The sequence below is a fragment of the Protopterus annectens genome, chromosome 2.part0, assembly GCF_019279795.1.
Source record: "Protopterus annectens isolate FY-2018-M chromosome 2.part0, PAN1.0, whole genome shotgun sequence".
Classification (NCBI taxonomy): Eukaryota; Metazoa; Chordata; order Ceratodontiformes; family Protopteridae; genus Protopterus; species Protopterus annectens.
Window position 1 is genome coordinate 722099318 of NC_056728.1, and position 27577 is coordinate 722126894.

The following is a 27577-nucleotide window of genomic DNA, read 5'->3' on the forward strand; positions in this document are numbered from 1 at the left end:
ACTTCAGGTTTCATACATTCCATCAGTGCAGAATACTATACCAGACAAGCTGAATAGCTCCAGGAAAACCCCTCACATATGAAAACTATATCCATCAGTCTTCTGGGAATTGATATAAATGTGAGGAACGCCTCAAATACATCTGTTTGCCTCCTTTCAAAACAGGCAGCAAAAGAAAATCTGCTACAAGGTTCCTTGTAAACATGCCTGGAAGACAAATACTTTTTCATTCTAATGGATGGGAATGTTCCGGCATGCCTTTCCACCCTTTCCTGCTGATACCCAGAGTCCTTCTAAAGATCCAGAAGTACTCTCCAAAGATCGTAATGGGGATTCCTTTTTGGTCCAGCAACAGTAGTTATTCCCTCTTTTGAAACTGGACAAGGGCAATTACAAGCTTCCCCTCAGACTGGATTTATTCATATAATACAGGGGTTGTATGTTGCACTCAACCTAAAATCACTTCAGTTGACTGCCTTGCTGATAAAGTTTTCATATCTTGCATGCAGCAGGTTTTTAACGAGGGGAAAATTGTACTACAAAATCATGTATGTGCAAATGGAAAAGATTATGTTCATCATTCCCACTGCTTAAGTAGCCTTCACACTATATGGCTTGTCTATTGCTTCCCACACTTACATGCATGCATACATACATACATACATACATACAAATGTTTCAAGCACGGGCATTAATGCTCTTCTAGCTTGCCAATATACCAAAACACTTGTTCCCATAATAAATGTCCAGGCTGTTTTTAAAAATATCTAAACTAGTACTTGCTTTAATGTAATTTGGTAGTCTGTTCCAAGCATCAGCTACTCTGTCAGAGAACCAATTAGTGCACTTCTCATTCCTATAGAATCTTCTACATAAGTTATCAGATGATTCTCTAGTACTTTTTGATAACCCCAAACATTCCCAGAGGTAGTTGTTCCTAAATGCCCTATATACCTGAATAAGATCTCCTCTTAAATATCTGTAAGAGAAACTATACAAGTTCAGATATTTTAGTCTTTCGTAATTACTTAGATTTTCACATCCATGGAGGCCCTTGGTATATTTCCGCTGTACTCTTAACAGTTTATCCATGCTTGTTTTCTTATAGCGTTTCCATATTGTTATTCCATACTCAAGTTTGGGTCTAATGTAACTAACAAACAATGACTTCATTATGTTTGATTTCCTAGACTTTATAAATCTTTTTATACAACCTATAGTTCTATAACTATCATTAGCCAGTTGGCTGATAAGATTAGAAAAACTCATAGCTGAATCTACCTATATACCCATGTCCTTAAATGAGTCTACAGTTTCAATCACTGTGTGCTGTATTAAATATTCACCTTTCAGTTTATGTGTCCCAAATCTCATATGCTTAGTTTTTGATGTATTTATCAACATATTATTCTCCTGTGCCCAAATGGTCAATTTAGTCAAATTATTTCTAATTCTACTCGGACTGTTGATTAGTCAGCTCTGTTTAGGGAAAATCATCAGCCAGAGTAAAAAATCTTCAGTTCTTTCTTGCTGCCTCTAGAAGACGCAGCTCCTTTCTGGCAGATAAGTCCACTTTGGGGGAAACCACCCATCCACATGGAAAATATTTATTTTTAATGTGTTTAATATGTGTGTGTGTGTGTGTGTGTGTGTGTGTGTGTGTGTGTGTGTGTGTGTGTGTATATATATATATATATATATATATATGTGTGTATGTATATGTGTATGCATGGAAACACTTTATAATCTCAAAATACTGAAATGTCAAATTTCAGTATCTCGAGACTGTAAAGTCAAAGTTTTGAAATAGCAAAAGTGCATAATCACGAATTTGAATATCCCAGATTCGCAGTTATGGCTTTACGCTACATAATGTCCAGGGTTGTGTGTGGATGGCGTGCGGTGCCATCTGTGGATTTAGGTGTAATGTCAGGTAAGTGAGTATTTTGTAAGGGTTTTGGGTGGGAGTTTGCGTGTATGTGAGTGTGCTGATATGTGTGTGTGTGTGTGTGTGTGTGTGTGTGTGTGTGTGTGTGTGAGGGACTGTAAAATGTGTGTGTGTGTCAGTTTGCTTTCGTTTGCTGTTTGTTCAATCTCGGAGTTAGTATATATAAGTAGGGGGGTGCAGGAGGGCTAGCCCCCTTGCTTATTTGTGATGTATGTTTGTGGAGGTGCATTGTTTAGTTTGTGGTGTGGGTGTTGTGGTATATTTGTGGTCTGGTGTGTGCTGTATGTTTGGTGTTTTAAATTTAGCGGTTTTGGGCTTTCGGTGTTGTGTGGATTCGATTTCATGGTCTCGAAAAATTGAAATTCAAGATTTCAGTCTTAGAGATTATGAAGTGAATGCATAAATATATATATATATATATATATATATATATATATTTATATATATATATATATATATATATATATATAGTGCTTGTAATAAAAAAGGCATTTTTTTTTTTTACTTTTAATTTGTATATACATTGTGGTCCCAGTACTTCTTCACTACCGTCTGTTTCCTGTCTAGGATCACTGGTTTTAGCTTTGGGAGCTTATTTGATGTTGAAATGTACAACTTACGCAAACTTTTTTTTGTAAAAGTTTAAGAGTGGGATAGTGTTTCATTTGGGCAGGGATGATGACAGGGTATGTACTGCTTGTGTTCATGCTATAAAGACAAGCAGTATATGCCCTGTGATCATACTGTGACAACTTGCCTTTCATTTACTCAGATTAATTTTACTTCTAAGGGGTTTCTGATGAGATTTTAATGCACTGCTTATGCATTATTGTGTTCTGAGCATTTTGTCTTAATGTGTAATTGAAAGTGTGCTGGTTGTGTACACTTTTGACAGCTTACCTTCTGACAGACTCATTTCACCAGTCCTAATCACATCTGACACATCTTTCTCAGTCACAGCTTGGATACTTACCCCAATCCTGCTAGTACTATTTCCACAGTTCATAGAAAGAAATAAAAAAAAACTTATGTGAGAGCCCTTGTTGGCTACACAGACTCAGTCTGCACCTCATCTGATGATGGATAATGGTCATTTGCTGTTCCGTGGACCACTCACCTCTCTGGCTTCCTCAGGAGTAGTCCTTTTGGCCACATGAACTTGGGGTGAGGTATGTTCTCTTCAGCTGTTCCATTGTCCAAACTGGCCATGGGAGAACCATCTTTACTGGGAAATGGAGTTTCACTAGGAGATGCTTTGGGGTGTATCCAACGGAAGAAACCTGTTTGAAGGGGCACAGTTTCCCTTTCTAATCAGTTATAGTAGATATCCGTTAAGCAAAAATGAAAAGGTTAAACATTGTTCAGCTGAAGATATACTATCTGTAAAAAATATTAATTCTGGTATGCAGCCTTTAGTACCTGTTAAACAGGTTAGTTGAAGTATTAATTTCTTTTCTCAAATTGTTGCCAGGTTGAATGAGATATTTGTAGGAGATGTAATAGATGTTCCCACTGTACTGAAGACATTTTATAATATGTTGTAAGTGGATTTGGCTCATTCTGCACCTTTTCTTCCTCTAGTGCCAGCCATGAAAGAAGAGTATTTTGCTATCTTTATTCATTTGTTTATTTTTAATTTATTTATTTATTGCGTTTTATTTACTAGGAAAGTCTGAATGGGCACAAGTCCTATTTTCAGCAGAGGCCGGGGAGAAAAGCTCCACAAAAAGTACGTTTTAAATTGAACAGCAGTATCCAACTTAGCATTTTAATCATTACATTGCCAGTAATATTGAAACATAAATAGCACAAACATTGATCACGTACATTAGGAATTATATTATGGAACATAAGGACACGTTAGCTTGTAATAGCCAGTGATACAATGGTAATGATAATGAACATAGATTCTGTATGTATATTGACATAAATGAGGTTGGATGTCTCTACAGCAGGACATAAAAGTAGACGAGCAAGAGAAGGAAGAGTATAAGAAGAAAATGTTCTGATTGTGGAGAGATTGAGATAAGAGTAGATGGGTAAGGAGAAGAAAAAGAAAGAAAGAAAAAGAGAAAAGAAAGAGAGACAAGGGTTTTACAAAGGTGAGATGCTTAGGATGGTTGACAGACATATTGCTAATAGAAGAGAAACAGAAGAAAAAGGGTGGGTTTAGTCAAGATGGGAACGTGAACACAGCCATGATGAAAATAGGTGTTGTTTTAGGTTGTGCTTGAATCTTGGGAAAATGCTGTCTTGTTTTAGAATAGGTTTGATGGAATTCCAGTGCTTAGCAGTATTAATTGAGTAAAGCGAGGTATTTCTTTGTGAGCAGAGACTAGGAGGGGAGTAGCTTTTCAGGATATTTTGTAGTAATGGGTAGGTGTCTGATCTGTGTATTTTGTGGGCAGTAAGCAGTTAGTAGTAGGTAAGGTAGTTAGGTAGGGTAGTTTGATCCAGTTTCGGTGCTTTAGTGCTATGCAGTGCTTTGAACTGTTTTATGTTAGATGCAAACTTAGCTGTTTTATTGTAGCAAACCTCTAATTTATTTTTAAGGCAGAGTGAAGACTAGTCAGGATGGGTGCTGCATAGAGAAGAGAAAGGAGAAAGGAATATGTTGCTAAGAAGTTCCTAGAGGAGTCAGTGAGAAAGGGTTTGTTTTGGTAGAGAAAGCCTAGCTTTGATCATATTTTTAAGTTATTCTCAATTATGACACCAAGGACCTTTATTTTGGAAATTATTTTATTTGTAATATTATTTGTTGATGTGGTATTGATGGAGTGTTTCTGTGCTAACAAGAGATTTTGGTAAAAGTAGTTGGTAGTCATCTAACCAGGCCTTATTAGGGGAAGGGAGTCCTGGGTCATTTTGTGGAGTAGTAGTACACTTGGCAGAGAGCATATGAAAGTGGCATCATCTGCGTATTGGACTTTGCTGCCTTCTTTGGTAGCTTTGTGAAGTTTATTAGTGAATATTTTGAATAGTAAAGGGCCTAAAATAGATTTCTGAGTCATGCCAAGAAAGACGAACTGAAAGGGGGAGAGATCTTGATTCCATTTTTCAGCCTGGAGACTGTTGGTGAGATAGATATGGAATTACCTACGGGATGAATAAGAGAGTCCAAGGGAAGATAGTTCATGGAGGAGGCATTGGTGTGAAACTGTGTCAAAGCTTTTGACATGTCCAAGAAGAAGGAGGATACTAGGTTGCTGGTGTTCCTATTAGAGGTTATGACTTCAGTAAAACTGAGCAGAGGTCAGAAACCATGTTGAGTGTAGGACAGGAGATTGTTAATGAGAAGATGCAAAACGAGTTGGGAATAAATGTATTTTGCTAGTATTTTGGAGAGTAGAGGAAGAACAGCTATAGGTTGGTAACTAGTGAGGTCTGTGAATGCTCCACCTTTATGTAGAGGTATAATGTAATTTTCTTTTTGCAGATGGAGGGAATGTGGCTTTCTGTAATGGATTGGTGTGTGAGGATATACACAGGGTATGCAACAACATCTGCAGCGATTTTGAGCTATTTTTGTGACTGGTTGTCAGCAAGTGGTACAGAAGTTTTTAGTTTTAAAATGCGTTTTTTGATAAGAAGAGGTAGATACTGATTGGAGGCTGAAAAGAGTTTGGAGGCAATTAGTACTGTTGTGAGAGTGAGGCTGAAGGATGGTTTGTTATTATGTTAGAAGAGGACAACAAAAGTGTATGAAATATGGATTAAATTAGAAAAGTATAAGGGCCGAGCTGCTGTTGGTAGTTGGTGAAGAAGTTGTAATTTGGCCTGGGAGTAATAGTCTTTTCATTGTATTCCAGAAAAGGTTAGGATTCTGTTCGTAGTTGATTTGTTCGTTTAGAAGGGTTCCTAAGTTATCTAAAATAATGCCATTTTCCCCCAGTGACATTTTATTGAAAGGTTATAAAAATTAATATAACAAGATTATACTAAAAACCTTTTTTTGTTTAATTTCTTATAGATTTCTTGTAAAGAAGCATAACTACAATAACAAATATCAAACAGCATAGATAATTAATTAATAACAAAAATCATTGAATAAAATAATGCCATTTTGTGGAGTTTTTGTCTGTATAGCATGATTTCCAAGCTTTTCCTCTGTTTAGTTTGAGTCGCTCGGTTTCTCTTGTGAGCGAAGGGGTGGAGATAGAGTTGACTTATTTGAATTTGATGGGAGCTAGTTTGTTTAGTATGTTAAGGAATGTATTGTTAAAGTGAGTTATGGTGTCATCTTTGTGTATTTTATCCCAGTTGTATTTGTTGAGTTAAATAATGAAGGTGTCATTACTGAAGGAGGAGTGTGTACATACTACTATAAAGTATGTGTTCATGTGCATGATTAGATTGTCTCACAGGAAAGGTCAGTAGATAACCACTGATGTTGTCAGATAGGCAGCCAGTAGTGATTATTTTGTAAGGGTGGTGGTGAGGACCCAGTCTGATGTAGACTCCCTATTACTGCATTTGTCTGTTCAAGTAACAATAGTGATATTTTGGGTAAAACTGAAGAGATGGATGAAGAGAGTGGGGTAGACAGACTTGGTAAATAGACAGTCTGTATTAATATCAGTTAAGATGATGCTTTCCTTTATATTATGAGACATCCGGTATAGGATTTCTGTTAGTAATGAGATATCATTTCTAGGAGGATATAGACTGCAGAGATGCATACACTTTAGTGTTGTTGATTTACAGGAGAGAGAGAGAGATATTTCTGCATTGGCAAAGCTGGGGTATGTTAGAGGGTAGGAGTGATTTCTAGGCTGTTTTTATGTATGATAGCCATGCCATCAGCTTTCTGATGCTGTCTGTCATTTCTAAGGGTGCTGTCACCTTGGGAGAGAATTTCCTGGTCTTTACTACCTGGTTTTATCCAGGTTTCTGTGGCTATTAGTATGTTAGGGATATATGAGGCTATGTAGGTGAGTAAAAGTGGTACTTTATTGTAGATGCTTCTAAGATATAAGTTCATCAATAGTAGGCTATTGGCTTGGTTGATCGTGAGAGGAGATTGCGGAGAGGGTCCAGGATTAGGCTGTATATCACCATCAACAGTAAGCTTGGATGTGAGGTGTGTGTAGTGAAATATTTGTTATATTTATGTTTCATCTTTCAATTATTTGTTTGTAGTTTAAGTTCTTCTTTGCTTCATTTGTTATTAAGGCAATTATGGGATGTAATAGAGTATAGGCTGGATGCTACAGCAAGGTGGGAGAGTGGGTAAGTTGGAATTATGGTGTAGTGCTCTGGAAGTGACAGTGAGTTTGGGTAACAATGGAGCTTGCTAAGATGCGGCATGGGCAAGAATACATAGTAGAAGTACAGATGGGTAAGTGAAGGGGCAGCATAATGTAGCTATAGGAAAGAAAGATGTGTTTGAAGAATTTAATAAGGAATGATCAGTCATATGAATTAAGGTATTGCTGTCTAAATATGAGGTGGAGGTATAGAAAACTAGAGGGAAGAGAAAAAGTAAAGTAAAGAGGGAAGGACCAAAAATGGTGGCTTAAATATGAGGTGGGGATATAGAAAAGTAGAGGGAAGGGCAAATGTAGAGTAAGGAGCAAGGGAAGGACTAAAAATGGTGTCTTAAATATGAGGTGGGGATATAGAAAAGTAGAGGAAAGGGCAAAGGTAGAGTCAGGAGGGAGGGAAGGACCAAAAATGGTGTCTTGGCTGTAGGGCAGGAGTGGGTGGGCTTAGGGAAGTATAAATATTGTTGTAGTGGAGGTGAGTGTGAACTTGGGATAGAGTTGGGGAGCGAAGTCAGCCCAAGCATAGCTAGGCGAACCGAGTAGGCTCCAGCTGCTTAGGGCCAGTGCATCACCAAAATCAAACAATGGAATTGCACTGCTAGAGTTTGCATCTAAGTAACTAAGGACGTTTACTAGCGTAAATGCAAAATATAAATCTCATGCTATATAGTATTTAAAGTTACAGAATGAAAGCAATAAGGGTATGAAGGCACAAGTAGTAATGGAGTAAGTAGTTATTGGTGAATCTTCAGGGCATAGAAAAAATAGGAAAAGGCAAATCAACATAGTATTGCCTAAACAAAAAAACAGAGAGATTCACAAATGCAGTAGCTGGAAAGAGCAATTAAGAAAGTGCAGGAGGGTATAGCTCATTAATTAGAGAGGGAAGCGGAGAGGAAATTAAGGTGCAGAAGGGTAGTGGAGGTTATCGTTGATTCTAGTGCTGTAAAACAGCCAAAAGCAGACCACTAAGGACAGACCAAGCAGAGAGGAGATGTTAAACTTGGGACCCTTTTGAACAGAGCATGACCAAGATGATAACAGAATGAACAAGTAATTTCCCGTTACACTGAGTTAAAGTCTGTAAGCTTGTGCAGGTCTAGTTGTTGTATTTACTCTGCTAATACTTGCAGCTCTGTAGTTATTGAAGAGGTGCTGCGCATGACTATACTGACTTAAAGTCTGGAGGCTTTTGCAGTGCTGGTTTTAACAACCCTGATTCACAATATTCAGTCCCCATAAAAGCAGACAGGTAACAGGCTACTGGTATCACCCAAGCCATTCCCTGTCCATAGAGGGGAAGGTTTTGGGACAAATTTGGTATTAGAATTTTTATTCCTCTATTTTGGCATATAGAATTCTTAACTATCAGTTCCATCATGGGTATGAAATCAGAAATTTTCTGCTGAAATAAGGTCTGAATTTTTGAATTCAGCTTTAGAGAAAAAATATTTATTTGACATATATACTGCTCAGGTCCAGAAACAAGTTGACAAGGGGAGATTAGTGCATGGAGTTTCTAAGATGTTTCATGTACCCCTTTCAAATGTCTGAGATCCTCTTTCATACATGAGAAATAAGCAGAGATGGTAGGAGGGGACCAATAACAAACAGGAACCTTTGCAATAAAAGGACAGTATACAACTTCAGGATGGCTATTCTATATTACCTCTTTCCTTCCCCCTCCCTTCCTGCCTCAGTCTTTGAAAACCTGTCTGAACAGCCTGCTGTGTTCATTCCCCTTTGGCAACAAATTGTGACAGACTCATGGGAGTTAGAGGTTCTTCGGGGGGGATACAGTTGGAACCAAACAGAATTTTTTTTTCTCAGGTTCTTCAGCTTTGCTCATTCATGAAGTCATAGAACCAATGACATTTATTCAAGGGGCAAAGGATTCTACTCCAGAATGTTTCTAGTACCAAAGAAAGACCCTTCTTGGAAAACAGTTTTAAATCTTTCCCTCCTATTTCAATATAGGGATGTTCCAATATTAAAGATGTTGACACTTCAGAGTCTGGTACCTGTTATTCCCCAGGAAGGTTTTTTTTCTAAGAATTTTTTTTTCCATATTTTGAACCATAAATAGTGAAACATAAAAATAATATAACATAATCAACTAGACAACTATTTACAAAAGAAAATATATACAATCTATAACATCATGTTTCCATATACAATACACAATTTGTATTAAGATGCTGTGCTGACTAATCAGATCAATTTGTTTTGTCCAATATTTCATCAACTTTCTGCCAATAAGTGATGCATGATGTTGTCTTATCAGTTCTTTTCTTTATGGTTGCTACTTCCATTCGAGACGCAAAGACTGCGGTTTTCTTGAAATCTTGAAAAGTTGGTGGTGCTTTATTCTTCTAGTAAGTTGTTATGGCTTTACGTGCAATGGCACGCAATGTCCACAGTAAAGGATATTTTGCTTTTGGGACACATTGTGGTATGGGTACATTAAACAAAACTAATGACTTGATTAACTAAAAAGTATCATTAAAATTGTTTGAAAGAAATAATTTCAACCCAATATTTATTTAGTGAATGACAATCAAAAAACATGTGTTCCCAATCTGCTTTTGTATGCATTTTACATCTCCAACAATCAATTTTTATTTATTTATTTACATTTGTTGACCGGGAGAGTCCAACTGGACACAGTTCCATTTTCAGCAGAGGCCCGGAGAGAAAAGTTCCACACTCAAATGTTTAAGACATTACACAATTAGAGAAATATCATACAAAATAATAGACAGTGTTATAGCTGTAGAGCATAATACAAGATTAAACACAAGTTGTAGAATAGCTGTAGAGCAAGAATTGACATTTTAAGCAATAGCGATAGGTGTTATACATAGTTACAGAAGTAGAACAATTTCATAAATTAGCAACTGAAACAAGTTGTTTGTGAGGTACATAAGAGACACTTAAATTGTTGCAATAAGAAGTATTATTGTATAGTAAGTAGATTAGGTTAAAGGGAAAATGAGGTTGCTATTATCAGGTAGTTAGTAGGGTAGAGAGAGAGGTAGTGGGGGGGGTGGAGTGGGTGTTTATTGAGGGGGAGATTGCAAGGGCAGTTTCTGCAAATAAGCAGGTGTGCTTTTAGTAAAGATTTGAAGTGGGTGCATGATGTTGCAGAGGTAATTGAGGGTGGGAAAGACTTCCAGAGTTTGGCTGTAGTGTAGGAGAATAATGCTTCTCCAGCAGAGTTATTGGCTCTTGTGACCAGTAGGAGGTTTTTCTTGCTGGATCTTAGAGGTCTGGTAGTAAGATAGGGTTGGAGTAGGTTCTGAAGGGATGGTGCTTTTAGTGGATGGTTTACTAGTTTGTAGACAAGTGCCAGTTGATACCATTGAAGGAGGTGAGGGAGGTCTAGCCAGCCCAGTTCTGCTAGTGAGAGACAGTGGTGACTACGGTAGGATGCCACTGTGGCAAACTTGACAATTTTGTTGTAGCAGTTTTCAAGCTTATTTAGATTGCATTGTCTTAGGTTTGTATATATTGGAGAGGCGTAAAGTAGGGTGGAGATAAGGTGAGAATTTGCTACTGAAATCTTTGCGGCCCTGGTAAGTAGTTGTTGATTTCTATATAATCCTCCTAATGTTTTGTGGACTTTTTTATGGTCATGGATATGTGAATGTCAAAGTTCAATTTATTGTCTATTTCCACTCCTAGCAATTTGGTGTGTTCAGTAGGATGGATAGTGGTGTTGATTTTGCTGTGATGTAAAAGTGGGAGAGGTTTTGGGTAAGTTTGGTGGGTTGGAAAATTAGTAATTTAGTTTTGTTTGGGTTGAGTATTAATTGGGAAATGGATAACCAAGTTTCGACAGAGGAAAAGGCATCTTGTGTGACTTTTTGCAGTTTGGGAAGGGAGTGGGCTGAGCAGATGATGGCAGAGTCATCTGCGTATTGTATGAGTGTGCCAAGTGTTGTGGCAGAGGCTAGATTGTTGGTGAAGATAGAGAAGAGTAGGGGTCCAAAGATGGACCCTTGGAGAACCCCTATGGAGACAGGTAGTTTGGGGGATAGGTTGTCCTGCCATACAATGGATTGTTGGTGGTCAGACAGGTAGCTTTGAAACCAGTTGGTGACTGATTGAGAGAAGGATAGGTCATTGAGAAGAGAGATGAGTTGTTTGTGAGGTATCATGTCGAAAGCTTTAGATAGATCTAGGAAAGTAGCTGAGGAGAGGAGACCAGATTTTTGTATTGTAGGATAGTGTTGGTAAAAGAGAATAAGGCAGTGGTGGTGCTATGGTTTGGTCGGAAACCATGTTGGGTACTGGAGAGGAGGTTGTTAGTGAGGAGGTGATCTGAGACCTGAGAATAGATACATCTTTCTAGTATTTTGGAGAGTGGAGAAAGAATAGCTATGGGGCGGTAGTTGGTTAGCTCTGTGGAGGGGCCACCTTTGTGAAGGGGAATTATGTGTGATACTTTCCAAACTGTGGGAACGTAACTTTCTGATAGAGATCTGTTAATTAAGATGGATACTGGGTAGGCTAGAGGGTCAGCTGCGAGTTGTAGGTATTCACTTGGGAGGTTGTCTGCTGCTAGTTTGATGGGTTTGTTTGGTTAACAGCTGTTTTATTTTGGAGGTAGGAAGAGGAGAGAATGAGAAGCTAGTGGGGAGATTGCTAGTTGAAGGTGTGGGTTTGAGGGGTGGAGGGTTGTGTTGTCTAGCTAGTGATTGTACGGTTTGAGTGAAATGTGTGTTGAAAGAGATAGCGATATTTTTGGTGGAGTCAGTGATATTAGGAGTAGGGGTACTAACTTTACCTGGGTGGAGGATGGAGTTTATTGAGGACCAGAATTGTTTGGGGTGATGTTGGGAGGAGGTAAGGGCAGACTGGTAGTATTGAATTTTGTCCTGTTTTATTAGCTTTTTGACTCTATTGTGAAGTTCTAGAAATTCCTGTCTAGTAGAGGGGTTTTTGGTTTTGCAGCAGTGCTCCAAGGCTTTATTTCTGATTTTCATTTCAGACTTAGTGGTTTTCTGTAGCCATGGGGATGGGTGAGTCTGGTTCAGGGAAACTCTTATGGGGGCGTGGTGATTAAGGATGCTCAGGAAGGTATTATTAAAGTAGTCTACTGCATCATTTAGACTGAGGTATTTTAGACATTCCCAGTTACATATTTTAAGGGATGAGCTGAATGAGAGAGGGTTGAAGTTTTTTTTTTTTTTTGCGTATTTGATGGTAGATGACAGGTTTTGTTTGGTATAGTTGTTTTCTGAGTAGGAATGTTGGGGAGTGATCACTGAGGCTGTCTGAAAGGCAGCATGTTATATATGACTTGGGGCTCTTATTGACTAGTATCCAATCCAGGGTAGTGTGTTTGTTGGACCTTTTATTTATCCTAGTAGGTGACTGGACTAGCTGGGTGAAGCCATGAAGGTTTATATGATGGGTTGGGTGGTCACTAGAACAGGATTGCCAGTCAGTGTTGAAGTCATCTAAAATTATAGTTTCTTGGGAGAGATGTTGGGTAGTCCAGCTGAGGAAGATTTCTAGTGGTGGGATGTTTTAGCCAGGTGGGAAGTAACATCTTATTATGTTGATGGTTTTATTTTGGTTTATTTTGAGATTGGTATATATTATTTCTTCCTTACCTATTTGGGGAACTGCTATGTTTAAGATCATGACGTTTAGATGTTGTTGATATATTATAGCTATAGCCCCTCCTTTCTTGTTTAGTTAGTCTACTCTTAGTATATTGTAACCGGTGGGGAGAATTTGCTCATTGGTGATGTGTGGTTTTATGTGTTTCTTGTATATCTGTTCTAATCTATGAGGGTTTAGAAAGGATCTATGTAGGAATTTCCATACATATAGTTTCCACTGGACTGACTTGTTTGGTGATAAAAAGATCATTTCTTTTTCATTTTTATCAGGATCCTTTTGATTAACTTGACTATAATAATTCCAATAACTATTATCGGTATAGTTTTTGTTTCTTTAACTGTCTTATGAATTTTGGATAGATATCATTGTCCTTTATAAGTATTATTTATTAAAAGTATCACCAGATCTATGAACTTAGGAATATTATTTTTAAAAGTTGGTATCATGAATTCCAGCTCATTTGTGATGTATTGTCTTATTTGTTGTATTGATAGCCACAATTTATCATCTAACTCAAATTTCCTTTTGATTTGATCTAGTGTGAGTAATGTATTGCCATTGAGTATCTTATACCAATAAATCACTTCTTTTTCTTTAAGCTCTTTAATTACATTTGAATCAAAGGTAGTTATACATTACTGTGTACAAGCTATAGGATGTAATATAAAAAAACAGGTCTTTATATCTGGGTCCATGTTTATATATTTTCTAAACAGTATTATTGTTTCAGTAAGTATATACTTTGTTTTTATACTTTTATTAAATATGTTATTATCGCTTATCACATAATAAAAGACTTTTGTTGGATTTATATTATATTGTTTTATGGGCTGAGTCACTAATGATATTACATATATTTTCATGAATTAATTTCCTTTTGGCTGTATAGGTTGAGTTCAGCCATAAAGTAGCTATTTTAGTAATAGATGCCAATGCATAAATCTCTATATCTGGTAGATTAATTCCACCCTTCTCCCAACCTTTTAAATGGTTAAGTGCAACTCTAGGGTTATTGTTAAACCAAAGGAAATTCAGCATCATTTTATTGTATTGCTGTATAATTTTCTTAGTAGGAGGGATAGAAAAGGATTGTACATAATATAACAATTTTGGGAAAATGATTATTTAATTATATACAACCTATCTTCTATTGTATAAAACATCTTATTCCATTTCTGCATTAATGATTTTATTTGACTTAGTATATGAATATAGTTAATATTTATTGTTTTTCTAGTGTTGATAGTAAGATTCCTAGGTATTTAATTTTATTATTGGGCGCTAAGTAATTCTTTATTTAATTCCCTTTTATCTGAGTTAAGTAATAACATTTTAGTGTTGATTTCATTAAATACAATACCAGAAATAGTCTGAACGAAGTTCATTGTTTGGGATAATTCAGTTAATGATTTATTTTTATCAGATATTGTCAACAGGATGTCATCAGCAAATAATTGTATTTTCCTTTCTAAGTTATTCTCAATTACTATGCCTTTATTTGTGTTCATTCTAACATAGTTAGCAAAAGGCTCAATTGCTAATGCAAATAGTAAAGGTGAAAGTGGGCCTCCTTGCTTTGTTCCTTTTCTAATAGTTATAGAAGTAGAGCAATATGACCCAATATTAACATAGGTCAGAAAATCTTCATATAATGTTTTAATTCTTCTTCTTCTTCTTTCGGCTGCTCCCATTAGGGGTCGCCACAGCAGATCAACTGTTTCCATTTCTTCCTGTCCTCTGCATCTTGCTCTGTCACACCAACCACCTGCATGTCCTCTCTCACCACATCCATAAACCTTATCTTAGGCCTTCCTCTTTTCCTATTACCTGGCAGCTTTATCCTTAGCATCTTTTTCCCAATATACTCTGCATCCCTCCTCAGCACATGTCCAAACCAACGTAATCTTGCCTCTCTTGCTTTGTCTCCAAACCTTCCAACCTGGGCTGACCTAATATACTTATTCCTAATCCTGTCCATCCTCGTCACACCCAGTGCAAATCTTAACAGCTTCAACTCTGCCACGTCAAGCTCGGACTCCTGCCTTTTTGTCAATGCCACTGTCTCCAACCCATATAACATAGCTGGTCTCACTACCGTCTTGTAGACCTTCCCTTTCACTCTTACTGGCACTCATCTGTCACAAATCACTCCTGACACTCTTCTCCACCCACTCCATCCTTGCCAAACCATACATGCAGAAAACAGTACAGAAATTCATATAATGTTTTAATTAAGAATGTGAATTGTTATGAAAAAAACATATTCTTCTAGTACCACCAGTAAATAATTCCAAAGGCACTATTGATGTCTCGACTCACCAGAATCATTTCTTTCTTATTTAAATCAACATAATCTATCAAGGCAAGAATTCTTATAATATTATCATAGGTGTTTCTATCTTTTATGAAACTTGTCTGATTGTGATCAATTAATGATGGTATTACATGTTTAATTTTCTCTGTATGTATTGCCAGGGTCAGCCTTAGTTGAAACAGCGCCCTAGGCGAAGTACTGCTCTGGTGCCCCTAATGCCCCACCTACACCATACTCAAGGAACACCCCTATTTGAGCCATGCCCACAGATGGGTCACTCCCACAAAAGCCACTCCAGTTCTTTCAATGTTTAAATGCATGAAAAATCAGTCATACTGTAACAGACACCTTGTAGTGTAGTTAAGACTGCAACTGAAGGCTGAGTTCTCCTTAATAAACCTGCTTGATCTGTTGCTCGTGCAGAGAGCTTATCTACAGTCATGAAAGACAGTATTAACTGCCTTTTGCAAGGTGCATTGATGTTTACGTGTGGAAGTTATCATTTGGTCTAGTGTAGCATCAGCTCTGCAGTGTGCATGACTGCCTACATTAATACATTGCTATATACCCTGATGTGCTTCATGCTCTTCACAGGTCATTCTCAAAAGCAGAGCAGCATCCAACAGCTTCTTATAGCATTTCTGAGTGTTAGCAACTCAAACTAAAAACGGAGCAGTGTGAGACTTGAACCATAATAACTAAAAATCTGCACTGTAACTATGGTACTAGAAGTACAAATTTGAATTCAAAATGCAGTTCAGGGAGAGTTAAGAAACTAAACTCAAAAAAACTTCCAGTGCACGCATGCTCGCTCTCAGCTTTGTTTCATGAGCACCCACATATTGTGACATTTAATTTGCCACTGCTCCAAAGTACCATGTGGGTCTATACCCTGTTCTGATGGAAGAGAAAGTAACCATTGACAAGAGGGGCACAGAATCATACAGTACTATTTTTAACCAGACAGTGGTTAAAAAGGAGCAATTGTTGCCCAGACAGTTCACTACAGTTAGGACCTTGTTAGGGATAAATTTTTAGGTACCACTGGCCAGCATTTGTTTGGACTGACAGACAGATAACTTTACTGTTTCAACCATATTTGTTGTTACCACCAACAGTTATATTAATCTCATACTGCAACAGTTTAGTCAAAATAGTCATAGTTTAGTCAAAATTCATAAACACAGTGTAAATGTGATTAATACTTATATTCTTTATCCACACATTTTCTATCTTATATTGACCATTTTATAGAAAGCTTTTGTGAGTTCTCTAATTATGTGTTAAAATGATTTGGGATAGTTATTCATTCCCAGTGTTCAAGTACTTTTAGTATTTTGGGCCAGTTAATTCTTGTAAGGAGATGTGATCTTATATCAGTGTACAAATCACATTTCAAGGGGGACATGATACAAGGCCTCGCAGATTTTTGTTGCAATGATATTGTGGGACAAAATATTAATTCTGATACCTCCAGTGGATATAAAAAGTGTACACACCCCTGTTAAAATGCCAGGCTTGTGTGATTTAAAAATGAGACCACAATAAATCATTTTAAAACTTTTCCCACCTATAATGTGACCTATAACCTCTACAATTCAGTTGAAAAACAAATCTGTTTGGGGAAAATATAAAAAATAAAAAGCGTACAATAAGCTGGTTGCATAAGTGTGCACACCCTTAAAATACTTTGTTAAGGCACCTTTTGATTTAATTACAGATTAAGTGCAACACTGCATTTACATTGTTGTAATTTAGTATTTATTTGGGCTACTTTTTAGACAAACAAGCTTCATAAACTTATTAAGCCAGAACCTGAATAAATCTAGTGCGGTCTATCCTGACATCACTGTAGGTTGAGTGAGTACTACATCCACAGACTAAAAGGTGCATATCCACACGTTCACAGCAGTGTGCCCATTAAATTATATAAGCACACTACATGCTTTCACTACCATGATGTCACTGAGGTTAAAGTTGTGGCATGATCATAGGGAAAGCAGTGATATGAAAAGCTTTTCCATCAGTGAATCAGTTGCCAGTCACCTCTCATACTTTTTTTAATCCCAGCCATTATCTTTTCATTTCAGCATATTATATATTTTCAGCAGCTAAGTAAGGATTAAATAATAATAAAAACTAACACTAATCTGATACATCAAAAATTCACACTAAAGAAACTCAAAACTCAAAAATGTATCATTAGAAAACAAGTAAAACTGCATTGCCCAACAAAAAACAGCAAAAAAATGAGCATGAGTTAAATACAGCATTTTTGACAAAATCAGAAGGTAAAATCACAAATACTCCTTCGAAAAGCTGCACTAGCAATGCTTATGTTGCTATCAAATATGCTTTAACATTCTATTGATCTGCATTAAAAAATCAAGTGCATCACAAAATCAAAGCAGAATCTGTTCAGTCACACATTACATAACTGCTGCTGTTTGGCTTTAATAAAATGAAACTCCTTTGTTTCAGCCATTTCAGTTTTGAGTTCACCATCTAAATTTCTCTTATGCAGCATTATTATAAACAAGACTGTTTCTGAAGAGTTGTTGCTGTTATGGTAGTTAATGCCAAATCTGCAGGAATAGATAGTAAATACAATAAAACAACAAATAGCTGCAGCCATCACAGTAAGATTAAAGTTCAACAAAAAACGCTCAATTGTTCAAACATTTTTAACCTTTTCATTACTTCAAACATATCAACCCACTTGAACATCTTGAGAAAATGCACTGCTGCAAATCAGGAACAAAGCCAGAAATAAATCAATGCCACTTGTAAAATATTAGCACTGTTAGCTAAAGACAGACAGTGATAGAATATAAATTAATAGCATGGTTCTGTAAGGCCACGTTAACGTACCCTGGCTGGTAGCGTGCTACCTACGTTTTCTGACTAGGGAGGATAGCTTTATAATAAGACCAGTGTATTGAAAGACATATGTAGTTTATGTTATGTGTAATCTATTCTTCTTGCATCAGTTTACACATTACACTCAAGACCAAGAAAAAAACTCTACAGATTGAACGGTACTGAAGATATTTCCCAGAACCATCCCTATGTTGCATATTCTGACGTATCAGTTGAAAATTTGAAACAGGAACATCTTTAAATGATACAACTTTTACTTTAGAAGATGTGATAAAGCAACACTGGTTGAATTGGTAGTTTATTTGTGATCTATGGTACACTGATAATCACAGCAGAAGGTAACACTGTTTGCATGGTATTAGGCTCAACTTAATCTGATTTTTTTTAATCTGGGTTCCCCTACAGACTACCGCAATGTAAACATTATGGAACAAGTGAATGTAGCTCCTCAAAAAAGATTTTATTTCTCACAGTACGTACCTCTCAACTCTCCAATTTTTGCCTAATAACTTGGTCTGCTTCTCATATAGCCATTTGAGTTTAACATTATTTCCTCCAGAAAATCCATATTAATAATGCAAAAGCTTATATTCTAACAACTTTCAAAGTTTGTCAGAGCAATATTAAAATAAAAGTCCCCATTTTTGAGCCCTTGTCTAAAAATGAGATTCCCTGACCCTAACGATTATAACTGAAGCGTGAAGAAAGTGTGAGTGAACACATATTCCCCGGACTCCGACTTACCTTAGCCAAGCAAAAGCAAATGAACCAAGCAGGGAAGCACAAAACAAAAATCCCAAAAGCACTGTTTGTGTAGCCCGCATGCTGCACAGAACCAGACTGCCAATGAGTCACTCACGTCCAGAGATTGCAACCAGGAAGTACCAAAAGCCAATAGATGCGCTCGCTTCTATCTCGTCAATGAAGAAAGAAACGAGAGGCAGGCGTGAGTTGAGTTATATACACTCGATTGGAGCAGTAGCCAGGGATGTCAGTGGAATGAAAGCATCACTGATTGGATGCTCAACAAGAGTAGCAATCAGATTCATCACATAGATGCAGGGGGAGGGAATGGAAGAACATAGTAGGGGGCTGTCCTATGCACTGTGGAAATTTGTGCTTTGTACTATGAAGTGGGGGAGGGCACAATTGCTAGCCTACAGTACGGGCTGGTGGTGGTGAAAATTGGAAAAGAAGTAAAGAAATGTAAAAATAAGTCATTCACTTAAATTGCGCCCTTTTGAGGCCGGCCTGTACGGCGCCCTAGGCGGTTGCCTAGTTCGCCTATGCCTAAGGCCGGCCATGTGTATTGCCATAAACAGTTTGTGGTCTACATTTAACAATGAAATGGGCCTATAGGAAAAACATTCTGAGGCATTTTTTTTTTCACATTTCAGAATAGGTGAGATTAAACTATATTTCCAAGAAGGTGAAACTAACATTCCTTGTTTAACTTGGTTAAAAACCTTCAACAATAACTGTTTAGCTTCTTTGGCCAATAACCTATACATTTCTGGTGGTATGTTGTCATTTCCTGGTGCTTTATTGGATTTCAGTTTTTTAATTTGATTCTGCAACTCTGACATTGTTATCTGCTTGTCAGTGTGTCTACTCAGGTGTTCCTGTATCTTGAGGTTTATATTAGTCTGAAGGAAGTTTCTAATTGTTTCTTTAATTTCATCTCTATGTTGCTAGTATTCATTTTTTGATACTGTGACTGAAATGTTTCTAGTATGCTGATTAAGTCTGAGACTTTCTTATTAATGTTGGAATTATATATTTCTTTTATTTGATTTATTTTAATAACTTTCTTAGTTCTAGTTGCTATTTTCCTTTGATTCTTTGGATTCATTGAATAATAATTAAATTTGATTTTTTTCTAATTCCATCATTATTGTATGATGTAATATTTCAGTATATTCTTTATTTTTCATTGCTAAATCATTAGTTAATTGACTATGTCCTTTTTGTATATTAATTTTAATAATAACTATTTCCTTTTGAAGTTCAGTTAATTGCTTGTCCCATTCCTTCCTTTTATTATGTACCAAGTTAATGTTCTTCCATATATGTATGCTTTTAATGCATCTCATGAATAAATTTCCAAAGTGTCTTCATTTATGTTTAATTCAAGAAATTGTTGTAATTCTTTTATATAAAAATGTTTAAACTCTTTTATATTCATTATATATGATGGTATTCTAGTGATTGTCACCTTTTGATTGTTATGAACTTCTACTTCAAAAGTAATTGCACTGTTGTCTGTTAATGGACAAGATATTACTTTAACATTGTTAAGAAAAGTGGTTATTTCCGTTGATATATATACTCTATTCTTGAGTATGTGTTATACCTATGCAGAGAGTCTTTGTCTGCATATTCATTAACATCTTTCAGACTGTATAGTTCAACAAATTCTGCTAATGTTTTTGATGTTGCAGTTTTCCTTCTGGTATTTATGGAGTCAGTGTCTTTATCATCTAGTATACAATTGAAATCCCTGGCTATTATCAAGTTCTCTTTGGAGTGCTGGATTACTTCTTCTAACTGTTGTCTAACTATACTTGCACTCAACCCAAGTATTGAATAAATGTTACAAAAAGTATACAGTTTACCATTTATTGATATAGTTGACATACAAAGCATCCCAGATTTATCTTGATATGAGCTGCATTATTTTTGGCATAATGACAGAATTTTTCCATACAATCATTACCCCTCTTGTTTTTTTTTTTTTTTTTTTTCTTATGTGATCAACTAGTTACTACTGTATAACCATTGAAGCTGAGTAGATTAAGATCTTCAGTTAATAAATGTGTCTCTTGCAGAAATATCATTTGTGGATTTATAGTTTTAATATATTTAAATAAACTTAAGGCAGGATTCACGAAGGCTTGCACGGAGTGTAAGAGACGTGCAACACTCCATGCAAGCCTCGCGATCCAGGAACAGCCCTAAACTCCGTGTAAGAGACCAGCTAAAACGTCTCTTACACGGACTGGGTGTGGACATGCTAAATACCTCACTTGCATCCGAAAGGTATGCAAATGAGGTATATTAGCGATCCACGAAGCAGAAACCAGTCCGTGTAGGAGACGTTTTAGCTGCAGAAATGTACTCAGTTGACAACTGAGTACATTTCTGCAAAATCCACAACGGAGCGATGTCAGCACCAAAAAAAGGTTGCATATGATTCAGGCAGCATGCCAATGGCCAAATATGTGGCCATTGGCAAGATAACCCGATGCAAAAATATTAAAAATATAATTTTTTTTTTCAGCGATCGCCCATGTTTAAACCCAGCGCAGCCCCGCGCAAACGGGCTGCACTGTATAAAACCATGAAAAAGAAGGTTATAAACCCACAAATGTGGGTTTCATGCAATACATGGAATGATAATGCAGGGACCAGCAGACTAAAACCAACATGGCCACCTTGTAGTGGTTGCTAAGGGGGGAAGCTGAGTCTAAGACATGTAACTAAGCATTAGTAGGCAATCTCATGTAAATGAGGGTTCGGATACTGAATCACACAGTCACATACCAAATGAGCACAGTCTGAGTAGTGTAAGAGATACAAAAGGGTGAGGAATAGAGTAGGAGATAGGTGACATCACAGGGGGGAATGGTAGAAAGAAATGCAGTTCATTGGAGGCCAATGTAACATGACAGATGACAGGCACAGATCATGGAAAGAGGTGTGCCACTAGATAAGTCATGGAAAGTCAAGAAATGGAAGGTGTACACTGTAACCTACACCAAAGTTTCTTGCTGGCCGTGCATGTGCACGTGTGCGCGCCATGAAGGGTGAGTAGGACAGTGTGCACGCGTGTAAGGCAGTGTGAGCATGTGGGAGCGTGTTGGGAGATGTTTAACACTGTTTGCGTGGGTGTGCACGCGTGTAAGGCAGGCTGAGTATGTTGGAGGCTGTTGGCAGACGTGTAACAGTGTTTGCGCGGGTGTATGCTCGTTTAAACCCGAATAAATAGATTCTGAACCGTGTAAGCACGTGTGCGCGTGTGTAAGCCACTGTGAGCGTATGTCAGATAGTATGCAAGTTGCTCCCCCCTGAGGAAACACAGAGGAAAAAGGAAGCAACAGAATTAATAGGAAGCTAGCAGGGATAACTGCTGAAGCTAGCAGGTGAAAACAATTAGAAGCAGGCAATTACACAGGCAGAATAGTAGCCCAGCCCAGCACTTAAAACTCTGCAAACAGTAGTGCAGGATGTTTCCATTAAGAGACACTGCAAGACAGGAGTAAGCTAATAGAAGTGAAAACTGAAAAAGCTGAACTCAGAGCAGAAATGTTAGGGGCTGCCATAGCTGTCATAATGAGACATAGGTGACTTGCTGAGGGTGGTGACAATGCAGATGGTGCCAGACAACCCACAGTGGGGAGACGGAGAAGAGTGTACAGGCCCAGGGTCACCTACCATGGGTTACATGAGCTGGAGATAGTAGAGCGCTATAAAGTGGACAGAGAGCTCCTGCAGCAAATTGTTGAGCTGTGCAGGCCACGCCTCACACACAGAACCAACAGAGGGGAACCCATCCCAGTGGAAACCAAGGTATGTGTTGGCCTAAGAATACTAGCAACAGGTACCTTCCAGAGACCAACTGGCGATATGATGGGGATATCACAGGCATCAGCCTCCAGGGTACTACACCAGTTCCTGGATGCCATGTCAGCACATGTCGGTGATCATGTATATTTCCCCAATGCCCGTGAGGTATTGGCCAGCAATATGCGTCTCTTCCAGCAAATAGCGGAATACCCTGAGGTACTGGGTGCTATAGACTGCACGCACATACGCATCAAAGCACCAGCTGGTGAGCGGGATAGGGCCTACATTAACCGCAAGGGCTTCCCCTCCATCAACTGCCAGGTCGTGTGTGATGCCCAGGGCATAATAATGAATGTGTGTGCTGGCTGCCCTGGGAGTTATCACGATTCCCACATCTGGCATTTGACGCAGCTGTACCAGACATTTGCCAATGGGGACATCCCACACGGACACCTAGTGGGGGATGCAGGTTATGCACTGGAGCCATGGCTGATGACACCCATCAGAAATGCACACACACCTGAACAGGAACGCCATAATGAGGCACACGCACAAACACGTAATGTGTTTGGGCTGCTCAAGTCACGGTTCCGGTGTCTGGACACATCTGGTGGAGCCTTGCAGTACACACCAACTACATGTACCCAAATTGTCATGGTATGCGCTATGCTACATAATATGATCTTGCGAAAACAGCTGCAGCAGGACCAGCATAGGGCCGGGCCAAACAGCCCCCCACCATTGCCAAGGCCATCACAGGCAGAGCGTGACTCGGAGGAACAACAACCTGAGCCTGCCCCAGTAGGCAGAAGGAGGCGTGCCCAGTATGCCCTGGCCTTGGCAAAGAGGCAATGTATAGCACATACACTGGCACAGTAGGAACCCTGGGAATGATACCCCTCTCTGACTCACTCATATAGTAACAGGGATGCCTAACATGACACAACCTGCTCTCAAACATGTACAGGGAGTGTAGTATGTGCATCCGACAGAGGCAGCCCTGCAGCACCACCTGAGGCATGATTGCCATGTGTTAAGCAATGTAACACCATCTAGTATATGCAAACATGAAGACCCTGCCTAACATCTCACCCTCACCAAGCATGATGCCACACTATGAAGACAAGAAGATCAAGTACAATAATTGGCTGAAGTAATGCAGTCAGTCAAAGGGGAGCCAATGTGTTACAGGCTGGGAAGATATGCGGAGTTTGACATGATGCACCACCTGCTAGGGGTGGCATGCACCTATCATGCCATGCCCCATGGATACTGGCAAAGGCTGTCAGTACCCACAGCATGCCCTGAATAGGTAAGTCTCAAAACACAAACCCAACCTCATAGGTTCTACAAGGGAAAGGAACCTAGATGTAATACTACCCCATGACAGATGTACAAACAGCAAGATGTGTGCAGTGTAAATGCACACAGTAAGGAGAATGTAGATACCAGTCCTGTAATAGAGAACTGGGCAGGGCTCACAGCAGCACCCTAACACTACCAGGTCACACCTCATACTGTGCTGCACAGCCGCAAAACATGGAACAAGCTACAAAAGGAGGGTGACTAGCAAGAAATGGCAAGGATAACCACACCCCCATGTTGGTACCACAACAAGAAGCAGCATGGAATATCCATGGTCAAATACCAAAGGCTAAAACTGCCTCGCAGTATATTGCCTGCTGCAGACCACTGTCCTAATACCAGGAACAGCACCTGGCCTATGTCGGAATACATGAATATATCAAGCCCCCCAAACCACATTATATTGCTCGACTGAAAATACCCAGACATACACCGGTAGCATTGTACTAGCACCAACACAGTAGGAGAAAATTACCCAGATTCCATAGACGAAAATGCCCAGCAACAATGTACTACTCCACAAGAGGGGTAAGCATACTGGATGTGATAATCAGCAACATGTGTACTGGATGGCAAGATGAGAAGTGTACCCCTCACTGGTAAGACCAGACCATAGAGTAAGCACACTGGATATACACACCTGACCCCAGTCCCTGGCCAGAATACCACAGTGAAAAACATGTGTAAAGTATAGGTTGCAGCCCTCAAAACCGATGTTGAATCCACAAAAGGCCCTGTGCAAGTGCAGAATATGGGACACACCACAGAACATGTTATACAGGCATTCCATGAACACAGCCAGGAATGCTTGGAGTATGCAATCACAAATAACAACAACACACAATGCCATACACGCAGACATCTGGCATGCTGGGCTCCAGCCATTACCAAACCATGCAAGAGAATGAGGAAGATACCACATGATAGAGCAAACATAAAAAGGGAAGTAATCACTGACCAGTAGTATGGCAACAACATATGTCCACACATACAATCCACTAAGTCCAGCCACAACAAGTATAACCTATGAATCCAGAGACAATGTGACGCCAGTACCAAGTACACAGACAACCACAACACCCCCGAATAAATACAAACATATGTGATAGATGCATCCATGTATCCAAAGCAGAGGTTGAGCTCCAACAAGTCAGTACTGTCAACACTAGTCAGGAGGGGAAGGTAACCACATACACCACAAACCCAGTCCCACATAGACCTACCACAACTGTAAACCAAACACATAAACACAGACAAATATTCCCGGAGGCCTTAATTACAAACACACCACACCAACAGACGCCTCCAAAGTAGATCACAAGCAACCACAACCTTCAAACATAGCACATGCAACGAATAGTACGCAAAGCTGGTGTGCCAAACAGTCACAGGCCCGAAGGAGAAACAGATGCCTGATACAGTCGTAATAGGTGTCTGTATAGGCAGAAACACAGCTGTCCAACTCACCAGACTGAACAAGGGAAAGGGTAGAGTAAGCTGCTTGTAGGTAGCCACAAAATGCCACTTAACACAAGTACGCAGGTCACCCCAAAGCAAGCAGAAATATGATGCACTCAATGTCCATGCTGGTGTGAATTACCTGAGATGTACCTCCCTGGTCAACAACAAATGAGACATGGATGGTCCCTCCGAGTATGTACCCCAGGGCGGGATGACACTGGCTGTGTGCAGCATCCAACCCTCACCAAGAATGATGCCACAGTACAAACACAGAATGCTCATGTTTAACAGCTGGCACAGTTACAGCTGTCAGTCCAAGAGGGTGTAATGTGTGTCTGCTTGAGATGTCAAGCATGACAAGCCATGCTGCTGTTACAGGGGTGGCTGTCAGCTGTTACCCGTGCGTCTGGATACTGGATAAGGCCTTTGCCGCCTCCATAGAGCCGTATGTAGGCAAGGCCAAAAGACTACCCACCACCCTAGAAAACATAAGTGGTAGGAAACATAAGGGTAATGCTGACCAATGCCAGATGTGTAAACTGCAATATGCATGCCCCTGAGGCACTTCCCATTATGGAGAACATTGATGCCTGTCCAGTGACAGAAGCCTGCTGCAGGCCTAGTGATACCACACGAGCACTACTAGGTTATACCACATACCATGTGTTATGGCCCCAACACCTGCACCAAGACATCAAAGGAGGGGAGTATCCATATGCAGCACAGACACCCATATAGCCAGGTAACTGACAATGCACAAAGCAGCGGACACCACCCATGTGCACATAACTGTAGTCAAAACTGCTGTACAGTCTGTAGCATGCGACAGACCACACTGTCACACACAAGAACCCCACCCAGACATCCGAAGACACTGGACAGTATGGATGTCCCACCAAATACCAGACAAGGTACACAAAGTACCACATAGGTGTCAAACCATTATGTATGCAAGGAGTCATCAGGGACCTAGGGACACAGGTCGACATTAATCTGTCATGTGACAGCCACAATGCCAATGTGGCTATGAAGACTGTTGATACTGGACACCGTATCATGAAAGGATTCACACCAACATCAACAGAGGTCACTGTGCCACTGTACTGTTCCCTTATCAGACCCATAATCTAGTACAATGACTCATATGGGATGTACCATACATGACACCTGCAGCGGTTCGGAAGACCTCATAGTTACCCCACCAACAGGATAAATGGTGCGAAATATATGTCATATGCTGCCTGGCTGTAGACACCCCAGCTGACTGCAGTCACACACTGCCTACACAGAGGCATTGTATGTCTGTTGTACCAGGCCATGTCCAACACAGGAGTAATGGACATGCTACACCACAGGAAATCAAAGCCATTGGAGCTGTGAGAGTCACAGATGTCAACCTCAACACATAATGAAATAAGATGTGCTGGAGGGACAGATACATAACCCATAGGCTCCCCACACCCAGAAACAGGATCCCAATCCATGGTAGGCAGAGCCCCTCACTGACACCCCTCAACAGGAATATTGCCAAGTGGATGGATGACCGTACATGTATACTGGGGGTCCCCACTGTGTCACGACCAGACAGAGGCACAGTGAAGAATCTCATAAATGGCCATAATTGAACATAGCAAGGGGTGGCGAAAGACACACACACTCTAGCTAGGCTTACCAATGGCCTAGGGTGTCTAGCCTACTATGAACCCATGAACCTATGAAGATACAACACGTACAGGACACTAAGGATAATCACAAGGCTTACTCAACTGATGGTAGGAACCATGTTGGGCATCCACAGATATGCTCCGAATAACACAGATATTACAAATAACATACCAAACACACACACATATTGCTAACATACAACCTGTCAGGTGCAGTGCAAACACCCCCCCCCCCCGAATGCAAAATACCTATCCCAGCAGATGGTCCCCTGACATTGCAGATGCTGAGGTAACAGCCATCATCTGCAAAGCAGAACACACAGCAGCAAAGGTATGTGATGGTGTCCTGTGCTGAGGCCAACATGGACCCCAAGAGTAATGGAATGCAAAATCACACTACTGGCCAATGTCAGCCTTACCACAGGGTATGTACCCAAAGAGCAGTGTACAACAACAGTGGTCCATCACAACAAAGGTGTTG

General features: G+C 39.3%; 1 protein-coding gene across 3 annotated transcripts in view; it reads left to right on the top strand.

Annotated features, from left to right (window-relative positions):
• Nucleotides 1–27577, top strand: part of SVEP1 (sushi, von Willebrand factor type A, EGF and pentraxin domain containing 1) — a 2252988-nt gene that overhangs the window by 2076021 nt on the left and 149390 nt on the right. The window lies entirely within an intron of this gene.